Here is an 18371-nt window from a genome sequence, read left to right as displayed (position 1 = left end):
ACTTCATTTTTACTATAGACTGCCTACATTCTAATATTGTATTTCTGCTATTTGTCAACTTTAAAATAGACAATAAAATTTGTGTGATTTCCATTTGCCCTCAACATAGGCTGCATCCATTTCACAGAAGGAAGTTCATTTGGTTTCGTCTTTTGGTCTTGTCCTATTTATAGAAACAACTGTATTGGGTTAATATGAATTTATTATACTTTTAATTCTCCTACTATTTTCATATCTTTTTCATTTATTTGCAGAGCTCTTGGTTAGCTTTTCATAAATATGATTCTGAGTTTTCTCTTCACAAATCAAGCTGATGACTCAATCTAAGGCAGATTTTCCACACACACACACCCCATTTCTTTCTTTTATCTCTTCCTGAATTATTTAAAGCTACACCATTTCAGACCTTTTCTCTAGGTGTTGCAAGTCTCTTCCAGAAAGAAAACTCCAAATAGGAAAAACGTGTGAAAGGAGTGTACTAGTTAGGGTTCTCTAGATGGACAGGGCAATAAGACAGATATACATATGAAGGGGAGTTTATTAAGGAGTATTGACTCACATGATCACAAGGTGAGGTCCCACAACAGGCTGTCTGCAAGTTGAGGAGCAAGGAAGCTAGTCCCAAAGCCTCAAAAGTCGGGAAGCCGACAGTGAAGCCTTCAGACTGTGGCCAAAGGCCTGAGAGCTCCTGGCAAACTGCCGGTGTGGGTCCAAGAGTCCAACAGCTGAAGAACTTGGAGTCTTATGTTAGAAGGCAGGAAGCATTCAGCATAGGAGAAAGATGAAGTTTGGAAGCAAGTCAAGTCCTTCCAAATTCTGCCTCCTTTTATTCTAGCCATGCACAACTGATTAGATGGTGCCACCCAGACTGAGAATGGGTCTGCTTCTCCCAGTCCACTGGCTCAAATGTTAAGCTCCTTTGGCAGCACCCTCACAGACACACCCAGGAACAATGCTTTGCATCCTTCAATCCAATCAAGCCGATACTCAGTATTAACCATCACAAGTCCACCCCTTGTCAACTTGAACCCATACACATCTCTTGAAATAATATAGAGTCTTCCAATAATGACAATAATAAGGTCATACTATGCCTTACCCATTCTGAATTTACTTTGTTTTCAGCAAGCACCTCAGCAGGTGGTGGGTTTTTACCTGATGTAGTGTCTGAAACCTTCATTCCTGAAGAGTTTGGGCCATTTTTAGTCCTGCCTGGATTGCTGTAATTTCACATGGGCCTTAATCATATGTCATGGCAATACTAAGAGATATTCTAAGGGATCTCCTGTATTCCACACATACTCTTCCTTACCTCCCTTTGTGGGGTAATAGACTGATTTCATCTTGATAGTCGGGGTCAGTCACCCCAGCCAACACTGTAACCCTCTCCTTAGCCTGTTGACTTAGAGGAAGAAGGAGCCCAAAGTGGCCAGGTGGCAATCTTAACTTCTAGTTTAATAGTATCATTGCTGTGTCTCCTGCTGACAGCATTCCTTCATCTCGAACTAAGACCTCCAGGCCAGCAGAACATATCACAGAAGCAGAAAGCAAAAATGTTGCTAATGGTTTGCTAGAGGTGCTGGTAAGTGGTGCCACTTCCACTTCCTGGACCCATCACTCCTGGACCCATGAATCCTGGCTATTAAAGAAACAGTACCATATATTGGATGCTGATTCAGGTCATACAGAACCTTCTGCACAACTATGCCCCAGCCCGCAAAGTATTGTCACCTTGTTGGCATTGTAACTGTAACTTCGAAAGGCCATTCCACCGCTCTGCTATAAAATCAAAAAGCAAGTTAATTACTTCCTAGATACAATAGGGATACAGGCATTGTGTTAATACCTCTGTTCCAAATGAAAGAAATTGGCCTAATCAAAGGGGCTACAGGCCCCATGCAAGTCTGAAATCCAATAGGGCAGTCATTAAAACTTAGACTGAAAATCTCGTGTGCAAAATAAACAAATAAGCAGATATCTGTTAATATCTATTAGTATTACATATGATGATACTGACTATTAAGGAAAAGTGATTCCTGCACCACATCGCCTTTTGTTTTTTAGGTTTTTTTTTTTGTTTTTTTTTTTGTTTGTTTTGAGATAGAACCCCAGGCTGCTGCGATCATGGCTCACTGCAGCCTTGAACTCTTGGGTTCGAGTGATTCTCCCTCCTTCCCAGTACCTGGTACTACAGGCACATGCCACATGCCTCCTAATGGCTCAAGCAATCTTCCCATCTAAGCCTCCCAAAATGCTGGGATTACAGGCATTAGTCACTATGCCCTGGCCAACATCACATTTTAAAGTCAGCTACCAAATGGCAGGAGTAGAAATCCTTAGTCATCGTGCAGTGAGATGATGCAGGTTTCTTTTAGTTTTCAGGACCAACTTTACCAAAAACAAAGCAAGATAAATAATATTATTCAATTAAATAATGCATCCCTGAAGAAGTTAGGATGAATGTCTTGGAAGCAAATTTTCATAAATCTGTAAATAACATTTGTCTGGGTAGCTTGGAAGTTTCTGTCTTCTGTACTATCTCTCGCCTTTTCAGTCTTTTGATGTGATGGTTTTAATAACCAGTTCTTTTGCCTTTTCTTAGGCTGTTTTGTTTAAAAAAAACTTTTCTCAAACTATAACAATCATGTAAAAAGTGTACAGCTTAATGAATTTTTCACAAATGATGCTCATATTTATAACCATCATTCAGAAACAGAACACGAAGCTGTCCTTATGTTCCTGTCTAATGACTTTTCCTGCCGAGAACAACTCTTGTCCTGATCTCTAAAAGCATAGAATAGTTTTGCCTGGTTTTAAAATTTTCATGAATGAAATCATTCATTGTATACTCCATTTTTGTCTAGCTTCTTTCACTCAGCATCGTTTATGATATTAATCCATTTCATTTCATATAGTTCCAGTTAGTTCCTTTTTATTGTTTTATAGAATTATCTAATTATACTACAGATTATGTTTCCACTCAACTGTTGATAAAGATTTGCTTAGTTTCTAGCCATTTGGTTTTTACAAATAGTACTTAAACATTTTTTATACATGTCTTCTGGTAAATGTGAATTCATTTCTATTGGATATATATGGAGAGAGGTGGAAATGCTGGATTATAGAGACTGCATGTATTCAACTTTACTAGTCATTGTCTAATGGTTTTCCAAAGTGGATGAATCAATGTACACACCACCACCAATGTTTGAGACTTATAGTTGTACGACATTATCACCTCAATTTACTATAGATTTTCTTCTTTTTCTCCTTCTTCTCTTTTCATTTATACATGCTGATGGGACTATAATTGTATGACACGGTTTTGCATTTTTCTAATGTCTAACCAGGTTGAGCATAGTTTATATTTTGTTTGTTTGTTTGGCCATGTAAATATACTTGCATGAATTACCTTGGCAAGTTTATTTTAATTTTCTTGTTTGCTTACAGAAATTATTTATATCTTGTGGGTACAAATACTTTGTCAGATATCATAAATATTATACATTCTCCCATTCTACAGCATGCCTTCTTTCTCTCTATTAATTGAAATTCTTAATTATAATATGTTCTGATTCATCAACATTTATTTTTATTATATATTTTCATGTGTTGTTTAAGAATATGTGCCTCCTCTGTAAGTCCTGAAAACATTTTTCTGTTTTCATCTGAAAATTTTGTTGTTTTATCTTTCTCATTTAGATCCGCAGTGAATATGAAAATCATTTTGGTGCATTATGTAAGATTTAAGTCAAGATCCAACACTTCCAAATGAATATCAAATTGACAGAGCAACGTTAGTTTAAAAAGAAATTCAGTGTTTTACTGCGTTTTCCTCTTTGTGAAAGTACTCATGTATGTGTGTCCTCGCTCTCTTTGATCATACAAACTAGGGGTAAACTCAGAACTGCATAGTAGTTTGCTATATGAGTATAGGAGCATGTGTGTCTGTGTGTGTGCGTGTGCATGTGTGTGTGTGTGTCCTTGTTTTAGTTCTGTTGAGATATAGTTTATATATTACAAAATTCACTGATTTGAGATGTACAGTTTGATCAATTTTGGTAATTGTATGCAATCATATGACCTCCATCAAATTTAAGATATAGAAAAGTTCTGTCACTCTAATAAGTTTCCTCATGCATTTTTGCAGTCAACTCTGCCGACTTCTAGCCACAGACAAACACTGATCCACATTCTTTCACTACAATTTTGCATGTTCAAGAATTTCACATAAATATGTTCACATTATATGAAGTCTTTTTTATTTGACTTCTTTCCCTTAGCATAATGTTTCTTAGATTCAGTCCTGCTGTTGTGTCTATTTGTATTTGGGTTGTTTGTATTGCTGGGGAATATTCCACAGCACGAAAATACCATGCTTTATTTATCCATTGCCAGTTGATGGGCAATTGGGTTGCTTCCAATTTTGCACTGTTAGAAATAATCCTTCTAGAAACAGCAGTAAATAAGTCTTTCTGTATATATGTATATTTGCACAGATTTCTCTTGGGTGATAACTCTAATAAAGCACTGTGTAATAAAATGTGCTATGATGACATAAATATTTCTATATCCACAGCGCACACCATCGTAGCCACTAACACAAGTGACTAGTATTTGACATCTGGCTAAGAAGCTAAAAAAACTTACTTTCTAAATTTTACTTAATTTCAATTAATTTAAATTTAGATTTGTATAATTACATGCAGCTGGTGGCTATTACATTGTCCAAGGCCATGAACAGGACTGCTAGGTCAAATGATAAATGTATGTTTAATTTTATAGTATGCTAACATAGTATTTTTTAAAGTGATTATATCATGGTATTTCCGCTAGCAAAACATGATAATTCTAATTACTCCATATTCTTGCCAACACTTTTCAGCTTTAGTTAATTTAGTAGCTGGTTTTAAAAAGTATTAGTGAAATAACAGGTGTTTGGAGATATCTTTTCATGAGTTTAATGCCTATTTGTATATCTGCACAAATATGTTACCTCTCTTTTATTGGGTCATTTACCTTATTATGCAGATGTAAGAGTTCTTTATGTATTCTGGGTGCAAACCCTTTGTAATATTTATGTTCTGCAAATATTTACCACCAAATGTAGCTCATAAGCAAAATGAAATGTGTCTTTTGAAGAGCATGAGGGTAAATTTTATGTACCAACTTGACTGAGACACAGTGCCCAGATAGTGAGTCAAACACTATTCAGGATATTTCCATGAAGGTGTTTTTTGGATGAGATTAAAATTTAAGTGAGTGTACTTAAAGTGAACAGATTATCCTGCCTAATGTGAGTAAACCTTATAGAGGCCTTAATAGACCAAAGACCAACCTCCCATCAATGTATTAGTTAAGGTTTTCCAGAGAAACAGAATCCAACAGGACTTTATATATATAAAATAGAAATTGTCTCACATGGTTATAGAGACCCAAAAGTCCCACAGTATGCCATCTGAAGCTAGAAAACTAGGAAAGCCTGTAATGTAATTCTCAGTCCAAAGGCCTGAGCATAAGAGGCCACTGGTGTAAGTTCCTTTCCAAGTTCAAAATCCCCCAAACCAGGAGCATCCATATTTGAGGGCAGGAGAAGATGGGTGTCCCAGCTCGACAGAGAGAGTGAATTCATCTTTCTTCCATGGTTTTGTTCTATGTGGGGCCTCAATGGATTGAATGGTGCCCACCCACGTTAGTGATGGTGGACCTTCTTTACTCAGTCTGCTGACTGGAATGCTAGTCTCTTCCAGAAACATCCACAGATACACCAGAAATAATATTTTACCAGCTATCTGGGCATCCCTTAGCTCAATCAAGTTGACACAACATTAACTATCACACTGAGCAAGAAGGAATTTTGCCAGCAGACTGCGTTTGAGCAGGCTGCGACTCTTCTCTGGGTCTTCAACTGGCAGGCCTATACTGCAAATTGTGGATTTGCGAAGCCTCCACAATTGCATGAGTGAATTTCTTAAAATAAATCTGTATTTCGTTTTTCCCTCTGTCTCTCTTTATTTCTCTCTCTCTCTCTCTCTCTCTCTCACACACACACACACACACACACACACACACACACCATTGCTTCTGTTTCTCAGGAGAGCCCTAACTAATACAAAGGGTAAATATTTCTGATTTTGAAGAAGTTTATTTTATGCATTGTTTTATTCTTTTCTAGATTATATTTTTGTGTTTTGTTTATGAAAACTTTCCTTACTAAATGTCACCAAGATTTTCTCCTTGGATTTTTTTCTAGTAGTTTTATGACTTTGTCTGTCATATTTAAGTTTATGATCCATTTTGAGTTAATTTTTATTTGTGGAAGAGGTGGGCTGGCATTACTATTACAGTTAATTATAGACTTTTTTTTGGTAGATTCCTAAAGAACTTATACATATTTGAGCATATCACTGCAATTTAAAAACTGTACTTCTCCCTTCCAAATCTTTATGGCTTTTATTTATTTTTCTTGCCTTATTACACTGGGTTAGCACCTTCAGTCTAATTTTGAATGGAAGTTTTGAAAGTAGCCAATCTTGCCCTGATCCTGATCTTAAATAGAAATCACTAAACCTTTTGGTGTTGGGCATAATGTTAGTTGTGGTTCTTATCCTAGATGCCTTTAATCAGTTTTAGGAAATTCCCTTGTATTCTTAGCTTACTCAGAGGCTTTATCATGAATAAGCATTGAATATTTACAAGTGCTTTTTTTGTATCTATTGCAACAGTTAACATGATTTTTCTTTTAATCTGTTAACATGGTGACTTACATTAATTTTAAGTGTTGGAAAACCTTAATTTCTGAAATAAACCTAACAGTGATGGTTAATTTTAGATATCAGTGTGACTGGATTAGGACATACTGAGATAACTGGTAAAGCATTTATTGCTGGTTGTGATTGTGAGGGTGTTTCCGGAAGAGCCTGACATTTGAATCGGCGCTCTCAGGAAGAAAGATTCACCTTCAGTGTGGGCAACCATCTAATTGGCCGGGCACCTGGCTAGAACAAAAAGGCAGAGGGAAAAAGTTGAGTTTTCTCTCTCTCTCCTAGAGCTGAGACAACCTTTTCCCCCTGACCTTGAACATCAGAGCTCCAGGTTCTCCGGCCTTTGAGCTCCTGAACTGACATTTTACCCCAGTCCCTTCCACCCAGCCCATTTTCAAGCATTTAGCCTCAGACTGGGAATTACACTATTGGCCAATTCCCCTAATAAGTTCCTGCCCACATATCTGTATCTCTCCCTCTATCGTCCTGATCTGTCTCTGTGGAGAACCCTGACTAATACACATGGTCATGAGGCCTTGACCTTTTACATATTGTTGTTTACAATGTCTAAAACTGTGTGATATATATTTTTTGTATCTGTGTTCATGAAGAATAAGCATTTGTATCTTTGTTTTCTTAAGATATCTTTGACTGGTTTCAATATCATAAGTCAAATCAAATGAGTTGTCAACCATTCTGTCATCTATGTAATATTTTCTTAAACAGTTTGTGCCAGATTGAAAGAATAAAGCCGTATAGCCATGCCAAATAATGCCATGTCAAATTTTTTGGGGGGGAAGCTTTTAGTTTCTAATTGGATTTCTTTAATTGGTATAATATTTTGTACTTTTTTATTTTTATGGGGGAGCAGCCGTTTTGGTAAATTTTGACTTGAGGAATGAGTTCATTGTACCTTGGTTGTCAAGTGTATTGAAATTAACTTATTCATAATACTCCCATATTATCATTTTATTTATTTAATTTTAATTTTTTAGAGACAGCATCTCGCTCTGTCACCCAGGCTGGAGTACAGTGGTGTGATCTTGGCTCACTGCAACCCCTGCCTCTGGGATAGAAGTGATCCTCCCACCTCAGCCCCCCGAGTAGCTGGGACTAGAGGTGCATGCCACCATACTCGGTTAATTTTTGTGTTTTTTGTAGTGATAGGGTCTTACTATGTTGCCCAGGCTGGTCTTGAACTCCTGGGCTCCTTGAACATGGCTCTGCCTCCCAAAATGCTGGGATTACAGGCATGAGCCACTATGCATGGCCTACATTATCACTTTAATGTACAAAAGACAGGTAGGTATTTTCCTTCTTTTATCCTTGATATCACCAGTTTTCTTTTTTCATTATTTCTATTAGTTTAGCTAGAGGAAATTTTAGCAATCCTTTCAAAGAACAGCTTTTGATTTCATTAACTCTCTATTGTTTTTCTACGTCATTGAATTCTGCCCTTTCTTTATTATGTCTTGCCTTCAACTTACTTTGGGTATAGTTTTTTTTTGTTGTTGTTTTTGGTTTTTTGTTTTTTTTTTTTCTAATTTTTTAAGGTGAGAATTCAGATAATCCATTTTTACTTATTTCTTTTATCCTTAACATTTCCTCCTTTGGTGCAGGCGGTAGACTAAAACCTCACAAGCCAAGGCCTGGGCACAGGAACGCTCACCCCAGCTCTACCCAGCAGGGACAATAACAACCCAAACCAATCATTTTGAACCTGCCTTAGAGGTCTGCCCTGCTCTCCCCAGAGGCCTGAGTTATGTAGGTGATAAGCCTTTTCACACCCTTTTGGTAGATGTGCATGTATGCCTTTATCTGTCTTGACATCCAAGCCAACTTTTGGATAGTGGAGGGGTGATGATCACAGTGGTTAGACACCGCAGCTTTCCCATGCTTGCCGTTTCCATGATAGATGTTTTCCCTGTACCTACTTTCATTTTTATCTCTTTATATTTGAAGCATGACTTTTGTAAACATCTTGTAATTGGGATTAGTTTTTACATTCGTTTCGTTAACCTCAACTTTAGCTATTGTCCATTGACATCTAATGTAATTTTTCAGATACTTGGTGTGGAGTCTACTATTTTATTATTTGGCGTTGACTTATCTCCTCTGGTTTTTGTTCCTCAATTTCTCCTTTGTTAATGAAGACTAAGCTCTGATTTTTTGTCTTGCCCAAATTCCTATCTAAGGGATCTAGGAAGTCATGCTCTAATAACCATAAATTCTCATCAGATAGTTTTTATTTAAGCCTGTATATTGTGACTTGCTTTACAACCTGACTCTGGCATAACATTATGAGACAAGAAAGAAAACCAAAATATTTTATGCCAAAACATATTTCTTTGCCATATCTTGAAATGACCGTACAAAGCTGTCCTTTGTGAGAGAAAAACTGCATCTGTAAAGAATCACTATTAACATAGCTAGAATTTTTTTTCTTCCAGGCCCTCCCATTCCTAAAGAGATTAACTAAAAGTCTAACACCTTTTTAAGATCGGAATAGGAAACATTTGTCATCTATTGTCTCTAAGGGTAGCCACTATAAAACTTCCAAAGAACCTTGGTCTCCACCATCTTTTATCTTAACCTGAACATATCCTTTTTATGGATTCCAGGTCTTTAGACAAAGTCAACCAATTGTCAATGAGAAAATGTTTAAATTCACCTATAGCCTGGAAACACTACCTCTCCTTCGAGTTGTCCCGCCTTTCGGGACCAAATCAACGTATTTCTTAAATGTATTTGATTCATGTCTCATGCCTCCCTAAAATGTATAAAACCAAGCTGCACCTGACCACCTTGGGCGTATGTTCTCTGGACCTCCTGAGTGCTGTGTCACAGGTCATTGTCACACATATTTGGCTCAAAATCTCTTCAAATGTTTTACAGAGTTTGACTCTTTTCATTGACACTGACTTTTGCCAAATTAATTAAATCTTTTTAGAATTCTATTTTAATTTTTCTTTTAGCTAGACTTCTTGTGTGTGTGCCTGTGTGTGTGTGTGTGCGCGTGCTAAGTGGTTGCTCTACAGTATGAAATATACGCCCTTACATTTTTACAGTCTAAGTATTGTTACTATTGTACTAATTCATATGAAATATAAACATTTTGCAACCATATGAGTTCATACCACTCCCTAATTTTTTATAATTGTTAATATTGTTGTACTGGACCGAGCATAGAAAGTCAGCACCAAGACAAAAGTATGCCAAATTGCAGGGTCTTTATTGCCAGCGGCCACGGAGGACTCCCGTCTGTCCAACCCATGGCCCCGAAAGGGGCATGCGAAGACCCTTTATACCCGTAAAAATCGCCTTGGGCGTGAGGGAGGGGAGCGAGGGGTGGCAGTGAGGGGCTCCGGACATTCTGAGGGCCAGGGCCCTTTTTGACATTCTGGTTGTTACTTAGGTGATTCACAAAAGTCAAGATTAGCATTTGTTTACACATTGTCTGGGTAGGGTGGCGATTATAGTCCTTAATTGCTCATTCACATTTGGGTTGTAGAGAGCAGTTTAAACAGAAAGCTGAGGTATGGTTGAGGTATGCAGTTTTATGGGGCTTTTTACTATGTCACAATATGATATGATATGATATATGGTATCACATACTCTAGGTTATATATTTCATAACAAAATACTATAATTTTGCTTGAAACATATAATGTATATAAAAATGAAGAGGAAAAATAGGAAAATCATTCCTTCTCTCTCTTTTTTTTTAAAAATTAACTTGGACATTTGCCATTTCTAAGAATCTTCCTTTCAGTTCCATTCTGCCAACTTGAGTTCCTGTCTGGTATCATTTCCATGCAGCCTAAAGGATTTTATTTATCATCTCTTATAAATCAGATCTCTTGAAAAATAATACTCTCAGTTTTCTCTTATCTGCAATGTCTTTATTTTCCCTTCATTTTTGAAGGATAACTTCACTAGAGATAGAATTCTGGGTATTTTTTTTTTCTTTTTGCACTTTATAGTTATTCTACTCTCTTCTGACCTCATGGATTCTTATAAGAAATCAGCTAAAATGTGCTCATTCTTCCACTGTTTGTAACATTTCATTTCATTTTCCCTTGCTGCTTTATTTTTGCTTTTAACAGTTGACTAATGGGAAAATCTGAGAAGCCAAGCAGGTACAACCCCTGCAGATGGAACAAAAAGGGAGGACTGCAGGGAGATCAATGGGAGACTCTTGCCTCTGTGCAACTGCTTTCTCTCTCTGTGAACATCCAAGAGTCTGGTGGAGTGCCTGGCATTGCTCTTGATCCATAAGATAGAAAGTGAACAGATGAAATGGACATAGAACAGAGGAGAGAGGATAATCTGAGAACTGCTGGACACTTTGCTTCTGTTTGTTGCTGTATCAGACCCACTATGATTTTCTGAGAGCAATGACTTATCTTCTCCAAATCTCACTGAAGATTAATGAGGAACAATGAATGTTTTCAAGCACATGTGAAGATATTTTTTTATAGATTTTGTTCTGGTTTCATTGTGGAGAATGGCTTACGGAGATGGGAGGTGGGGACATAAGAGCTCCATCACCCCTGTGCAGGCAACAGCTGATAATAGTGAGGACAAGGATTGCAACAGGGTAGGTTGTTATGAAGTCAATGTAATTAAGGCACACGCTGAAGGTAGATCCAAAAGAACTTTGAGGTAGATTAGATGTGATGGAAAAATAGGAGAGATGAATCAAGGATGATTCCAGAAAAAACACAGGGAAATGCTCTAGATAGAAACACTGAAAACAGAGCTGATTGGGAGACAGGGTAGAGAAAGAATTGATTTGAGGGCATATACTTAAGGTTCTTGCATTGCTATCATGCAGAAATATGCACTGAACAGTTGGAGGTGTGTGGCAGGATCTAAGGACACGTACTGAGATGGAGATACAGATTTCAGAGTCAACGAAAACTGATGATAACTGAAGATCTGTTATGGATAAAATATCCCAGAGAAGTGAGAACAAAAGACTAGGATAGGAATTATGGCATGAGTACAGGAGCCCACTAGTGGGCCTGAGATGGAGAGCTGTCTTCCCTACAACCACACAGATGGATTGTTAGTGATGGTAGAGATTTTCAAGTCATATTCTGATTGTTTCACGGAATCCTTGCTGCGTTACAGATAGTGATGCAATTGGTAGGTTCACCTTTTATTAGGTTTATATTTTCTGTTCCATTTTTTGTTCCAGTAAAAAAGTGAAGCATCCTATTAATAAAGATATGATGTATGTTTCACTACTCTGGATGACCATCAACCTAACAGACAAATGAAATGTCAAGATATCTCTCTGGGTATTTCTAATTACAGGATTCGATTTATGATGTAAATTGTACTTGACAGCTTTTTCCCAACTGGAGTCTTACTTTAAATTGCTATCAATTTAGCAGTGAAAATGAGACACATAATTGTAAAAGAAAATTACAAATGACTACCTGCTTAGACAGCCACGGTTTTTAACTTCCACATCCTGGTAGTTTAGGTGGTAAATCTTATTAACCACATCTCCAGTTATATGCTTACTAAATACAAGTAATCTTACTTGGACATTAAAAATTGAGTTATTTAAATTTCATACTTTGAAACAAAGGCCACATCATACTTGATACATTCACCTGCCACTGATCAGCCTTAAGTGGCTGCTTAAAGAGATTTTCATTTTTATCTTGCATATTATAATTAAAGTTCCTGATAAGCAATTATCAGGATTCACTAAATTAAAGATTCCTTTGTCTCTCTGGAGAATTACTTTTCAGGGAATTTCACTAAACTATGGTACTCTTATCTTTTCTCCTTTTAATAATAATCATTCTATTATTTTAAAAAAAAAGTTCTCAAATACAACCATCCAATGGGTTTTTCTGCCTCTGTGGAATCTTTGACATAAAAATTAATATTCAGAAATTCAAATTAATTTAGATACAATGTGGCATAATTACCTTTAAGCAACACATTTTCACTGGCAAAATCATTTAAATGTATATAAATTGACAGCACTTGTTACAATGCAAAAATGCTATAATCAATACAATTTGTATAAGATATAAATGTTTATCATCTATCATTTTGTGTAGGTAGAGTAGTTGTCTTTATGTTCCTATGAATGTAACAGTCTGCTGATGCACTGTATTTTATTGTATAAATTTTCTGGGTAAGCATCAATAGAAACAAAGTGCTTTTGTTCAGCATGTTTTGCTTGGCTTGCATATTACTTCACCGAAAACAAATTGTATGTTTCTTTCCAGTTCACTACTGACCCACCCAGTCTATGTCTGGTTATTCATTTAATTTACTGAACTTTACCCTTGTTCAGCATTTGGATTTGTAATTTTTGCAATGATTTACCTATGTGGGACTTTCTCAATGCCTGCTATTTTTCAAAATTAGTTATTAATTATTAATATGTCCACACCTAAATCCTATTAACAGAGCCTCCTTCTGAATGTATTAGTTATTTCAGCTTATATGTTAAGGTCGTGTGTAGCAAACTAGCCAGGAAAAGGCTCAGCTAATTCCACATCCTTTAAAGAGAAGTGCTTATTAGTCTGTACATGCCATGCATGAAAATGTGTATTGAAATCCTTATTAGGACTAACCTCAATCCAGCCTTTTCAATCATAGTCATAAATAAAAGAATAAATTGAAAATGCTGATAAACTTAGGTAGGTGTTGACATTGGAATGAAAATTTTATGTAACTTATTTTATGGCTTACTGTAGGTTTGTACAACAATTTATAGAGTGTAGAGACAGGCTTATGTTAATATTATGTTCCTTATTAATTATTGGCCCACTCTGACTTATGGGTACTCTGTAGTGATTTGATTCTACTTTATTTTTGATATCCAACTACAATTAATCCACTTTGGGGTGTCCCATGTTGTTTTGTGTCCTAACTAAACTGGGCCAGCATTGTCTCTTCTTGGTGAAGACAGCTTTATTTACTGTTTGCAGAGATTTCTCATGCTATGCATGCATAGTTACCTAAAAATATGGTTTTTTAGCGTTGCTTCTTCTTTAACGATGTTATTTCAAAGCCATCATTAAATTCCTGAAGCCAGGTACACACTGCCTTGAAGGATCTCTTTTTGTAGGCTTTGTTCTACTGCTTTCCTCTTCACCAGTCTCTCCCTCCTGTTCCCACCATGACGGGGTCCTGGCTGTGAATTAGATTTAAATTTGCTCCTCTTATAGGAGAAATAATTCAAGGTGGGGTTAAAGCTGAAAAAGATCTCGTAGATTCTACGGCACATTCAAATATTCATTCTGGTTCTAGCCATTTGGGGTTTATTCGTGTCTGGAATTAAGTAGACTTCAGTTATTGTATTTGAGGTACTTTTAAACTATTTCTTTAATATATCAATGAATAACTGCACTTGGAGTGTCAAGTGCCACTTCTATTAGGTTGGATTTATTTAGTAGCAAAATTAAAACCATCTTCAAGCTCAGAAAATCTAACTCTATTTAGAGATAATGCATGGTAGGACTGGCGAGAAAGGTGACAGATTGAAGTTAAATTTAGCTTATTGGTTTATTTGCTGGAGATATATATTTTAAATATATGCTAAATATGGTCTGGGGGGCCTCCACATCTGGGTCACGCAAATATTGGTGGTGGACGGATGTGGTGATGAATGTGCAGGACATGAGTGCCAGATCCTCAGTGGGTCTGGCTGGCTATAGAAGTCAGAAATGGGAAACAAAACCCACAGTGTCAGTGATACAAACCACATCTGGTTATCACTTTTGAGTTTGGATCTGCCAAATCAGAGGAGGTCAGTGAGGTCATGGGTGGTGGAAGGCAGATATAAAGACCAGGGTTGATCTCCAAAAAGGAAGGTATATAGCTGGAATCTGTCAATGGTGGCTTTTGAACTATGTGGCTTAAGGTTACCCAATATCACTGTAAACAAATCTGCCTTGAAAGGGAACCGTCTGGTTTGGCTAGGCTCTGGCTCACATTTCCACCAGCCTAGGTTTTCTTGAGGTTCTCCCTGGGTTCTCCTCTTGTAGGGGGATGGAGGGCACGTCTCTTATTGCAAGTAGCAACTGAGAGCATGTTGATTTCTTGGGGATTAAAGCACACACTAGGCTTCTGGACATGGATTTCACTCAGATAATTGGGTAGCAAATACACACCCACTCTTTTTGAATAGAAACAAATTAACTATTATAGTAACCAAATATTACAAGTGACAGCTAAGAAAACAGGCTGTGGACTTGACCAACATGGAGAAATCCCGTCTCTACTAAAAAGACATAATTAGCCAGGCGTGGTGATGCATCCCCGTAGTCCCAGCTGCTTGGGAGGCTAAGACAGGAGAATGGCTTGAACCCAGGAGGCAGAGGCTGCGGTAAGCCGAGATCACGCTATTGCACTCCAGCCTCGGCAACAGGAGCAAACTCCGTCTCAAAAAAAAAGAAAATAGGCTATGGAGCCAGACAGACAAACTCAAAGGGGTGTTCCTTTCACACACTGCTGTGTAACAGGGAAAGTTACTTAATCACTTTGAGTCTTAAAATGATGTCTGGGAGAATTTTCCAGACTCCTAAACCAGGCTAGGTAGTTTTTGTGTCTGCTTTTTTGGAATCTCCTACTAACAGTACATGCAAAGCCATTGCAGCAGCAACAACAATATACAAATTTAAAAGTACCTGCACAACATATCTCTTCACTGATAAACGTGAACCCCAAGAACCCCTTAGGCCCCTTAGAAGGTAGCGCCATGCTTAGTATGTGGAATTTTTTAATTAACTGACTAAATCTTTCCTATCTTTGAATTAGAATTAATATATTTACCTAAAAGATTGTGAGAACCAAGTAACAGAGTATGTTAATCACAGTACAGCCCCTGGTTCTTAGTAGATGTTGGATATGTGGTAATTTCCTTTCTCTGAAGGAATTATATACAGAATTGACAACATACTTTTACTGTATTTATAGTGTTTTTTAAAAAATGTTATTTATTTTAAAGAAATATTTTCGTGGTATGCTTTCCTAAACAGTGATTTAATGAATTCCTGACTTAAAATTCTACCTATCTGGATTTGGCAATAACACTAACTGAATTTAACACACATGATTTTTTCTGCTAATGCTGCATTCTCTAAGCTAGTTTAGAAGCATACATTTGGAACAGGCATATCCTCTTCATAACAGAATCTATTATTTGTCTCTCAGTTTCTGTAAACCTCATATGTTTTTCTGTCCTCTCAGGCAGAATACCCTTCAGCTTAAAGGTTAGCTTCACATTTCCTATAGACATAATGCACTAACATGCAGCGTAGTTCTTCCCTCCCTCGTTTAAACACATCGCACAGAGCTTAATCCATAACACAGTTTTTCATTATAACAGAAAAACGTTAACATTTTATAATAGTTGTGTCACACAGGAGAAACCCTCCTGAAGGAATGGTTTTGTAAATAGCATTGATGAAACCAAAGCAATGTCGAGTTGGTATATTCGGCCCGTTGAAATCTGTTCTCTGTCTCTGTCTCTGTTAGTGGCACTGAACACCACATTATAGAGTTGCTTGAAGAGCTTTAGCATAAACTCACTCTTGGAGTTGTTTCTAAATCAGCCTCATTTAAAAAATGGTCTGTTGCATGTAGGGGATAGGGTGGGATGGAATTTTTCTCCTATATACCTGTCTTTGACATTATAAACATTTTTTACTCCATTTAAGGATCTTTTCATGCCTCTTTTAGGGAATGAGCTGAAAGAATTTCACTTCCTATTAGTGGCTTTTGGTTTGTGAATGTTTTTTAGACTTAGGATTAAAGAACGTCCCTTTATTTAACGTATTTCATAAATTTCTCATATGAGTCTATGTTAACAGTGTTTGTAATTTTTATAAACATCATTGCTGTTTCCTTGTAGATTTTCTCCTTACAGACAGAAAAGTTTCTTTTTCATAGTCTTTTGGTTTTCAATGCAGCAAAAATCCTGATACTTTGTGATTGTAGTTTCCATCTTTGTATGTCTGTTTGTTCCATTAAACTGTGTGGATGCCTAGCCATCCATATGACTTATGGTATTCCATTCCCAAAGATAAATTAGACTATGAATTTCTCTTAGATCAGCCTTTAAAAGAGCATTCTGAATGGTGGATAATTCACTCAGGCTAGCTGCTATGTTCTTTCTTTCCAGAACAAACATGTATATGATGATCAGTTGGCCTCAGGAATTTCTAAGCTGTGGCGTATACCTTAGGAAGTGCTTTTTGCATGTGTTTTCACTTAAATTAACTAGTTTGTACTTAATATAGGAAACATTATTGAAGCAAAGGGTAGAATTGAATTGAGTTGTCTATTACTCATCTTTATCTTCTGTTTAAAGCTCTAGTCATTTGCTGACAACACTGAAGGGCCCCATATGTGTTCTTTCTGACCAAGTGTGTGCATAATGGTTATGTGAAGATTAGCAATTAGCTCGTTACAGCTAAACACTGAGATTTCAAATGGATTTTATATGCGTATGTTTTCTTATGAGACCATGCATAAATAGTTTTCATCTTGTCTTGAAGTGATCCTGGGCTGGAGTGCTTATACTTAAATTCAGATGATGCACAAAAGCCTTTGGCTTGAGTCCCGTATTTTATCGGTGAAAAGACGTGGGCTCCAACAGATGACACGAGAAGTCCACAGGCACACGGGTGGTTATTGTGGACCTTGGACTAGAGGCATTGATACCTGTGGTGACATTGTAGGTTTGAACTTGTATCAACTCGGGCCTAAAATTTAAAAATAATATTGCTTTAAGAAAATAATATCCCAGCTTTAAAAGAATTTTGTTAACACTTCAAATTAGGGAACCTATTAATACTCAGAAAAGAAATAATGCTGGAACGAGTCTGAGGTATTATTTTCCCCCCTCAATGAGGTGCCATTTTTTTTGTTTTGTTTAATTTTTTTATTTTTAAAAAAAGTTTTATAAATGCTCAAAAAGTATTTAAAAAGGAGGTCATTTTATGGTTTTGATGCAGGCCTACTCTTAGTTTAAGGAAAAATTAATTGGTTAGTACTCAGAAAACAAATATACTTAAAAAGAAAATGAAAATGCGTAGGTATGAAAACACACATGTACACGTGTATGCATATATACCCTCATACGTATACGTTTACATTTTACTTACATATCTATTTATATACGTGAATTACTGCTGGGTAAAAATAAAGTTTCCTAAAGTTATTTTGGTACTAAACATATGTGGCTTTATTTGTAGAAATTTAAATTAATGCTGTGATATATTGCAAAGTTATATTGAATTAGATTTATGTTGAAGAAAATTATATTGAATTAAGAGAAGAAATGTTATGATTCATTCATTTTTGCTAATATTTATTTTAGGTGATAGAATATTATTTTTTATTAATGTTTTTCCTAGAGCATCATAAAAACAGATCTCTGACTATCATTCAAAATATCATAGAAAAACATTCTGGTCTTCGTATTATACTTTCTTAAAGAATAAAGAATATTATACACTATTTTTTCCCCAATGCATTACTAATTGGAACTGGAAGAGACAAAAAAGAACATTTACTAAATTTTAAAATTCTAATAAATTTTTTCATGTATCTTTTGCGACCAAG

The sequence above is a fragment of the Cebus imitator genome, unplaced genomic scaffold (genome assembly GCF_001604975.1).
Source record: "Cebus imitator isolate Cc_AM_T3 unplaced genomic scaffold, Cebus_imitator-1.0 Scaffold42, whole genome shotgun sequence".
In the NCBI taxonomy this organism is placed as follows: domain Eukaryota; kingdom Metazoa; phylum Chordata; class Mammalia; order Primates; family Cebidae; genus Cebus; species Cebus imitator.
Note: the sequence above shows the minus strand (reverse complement) of the source record.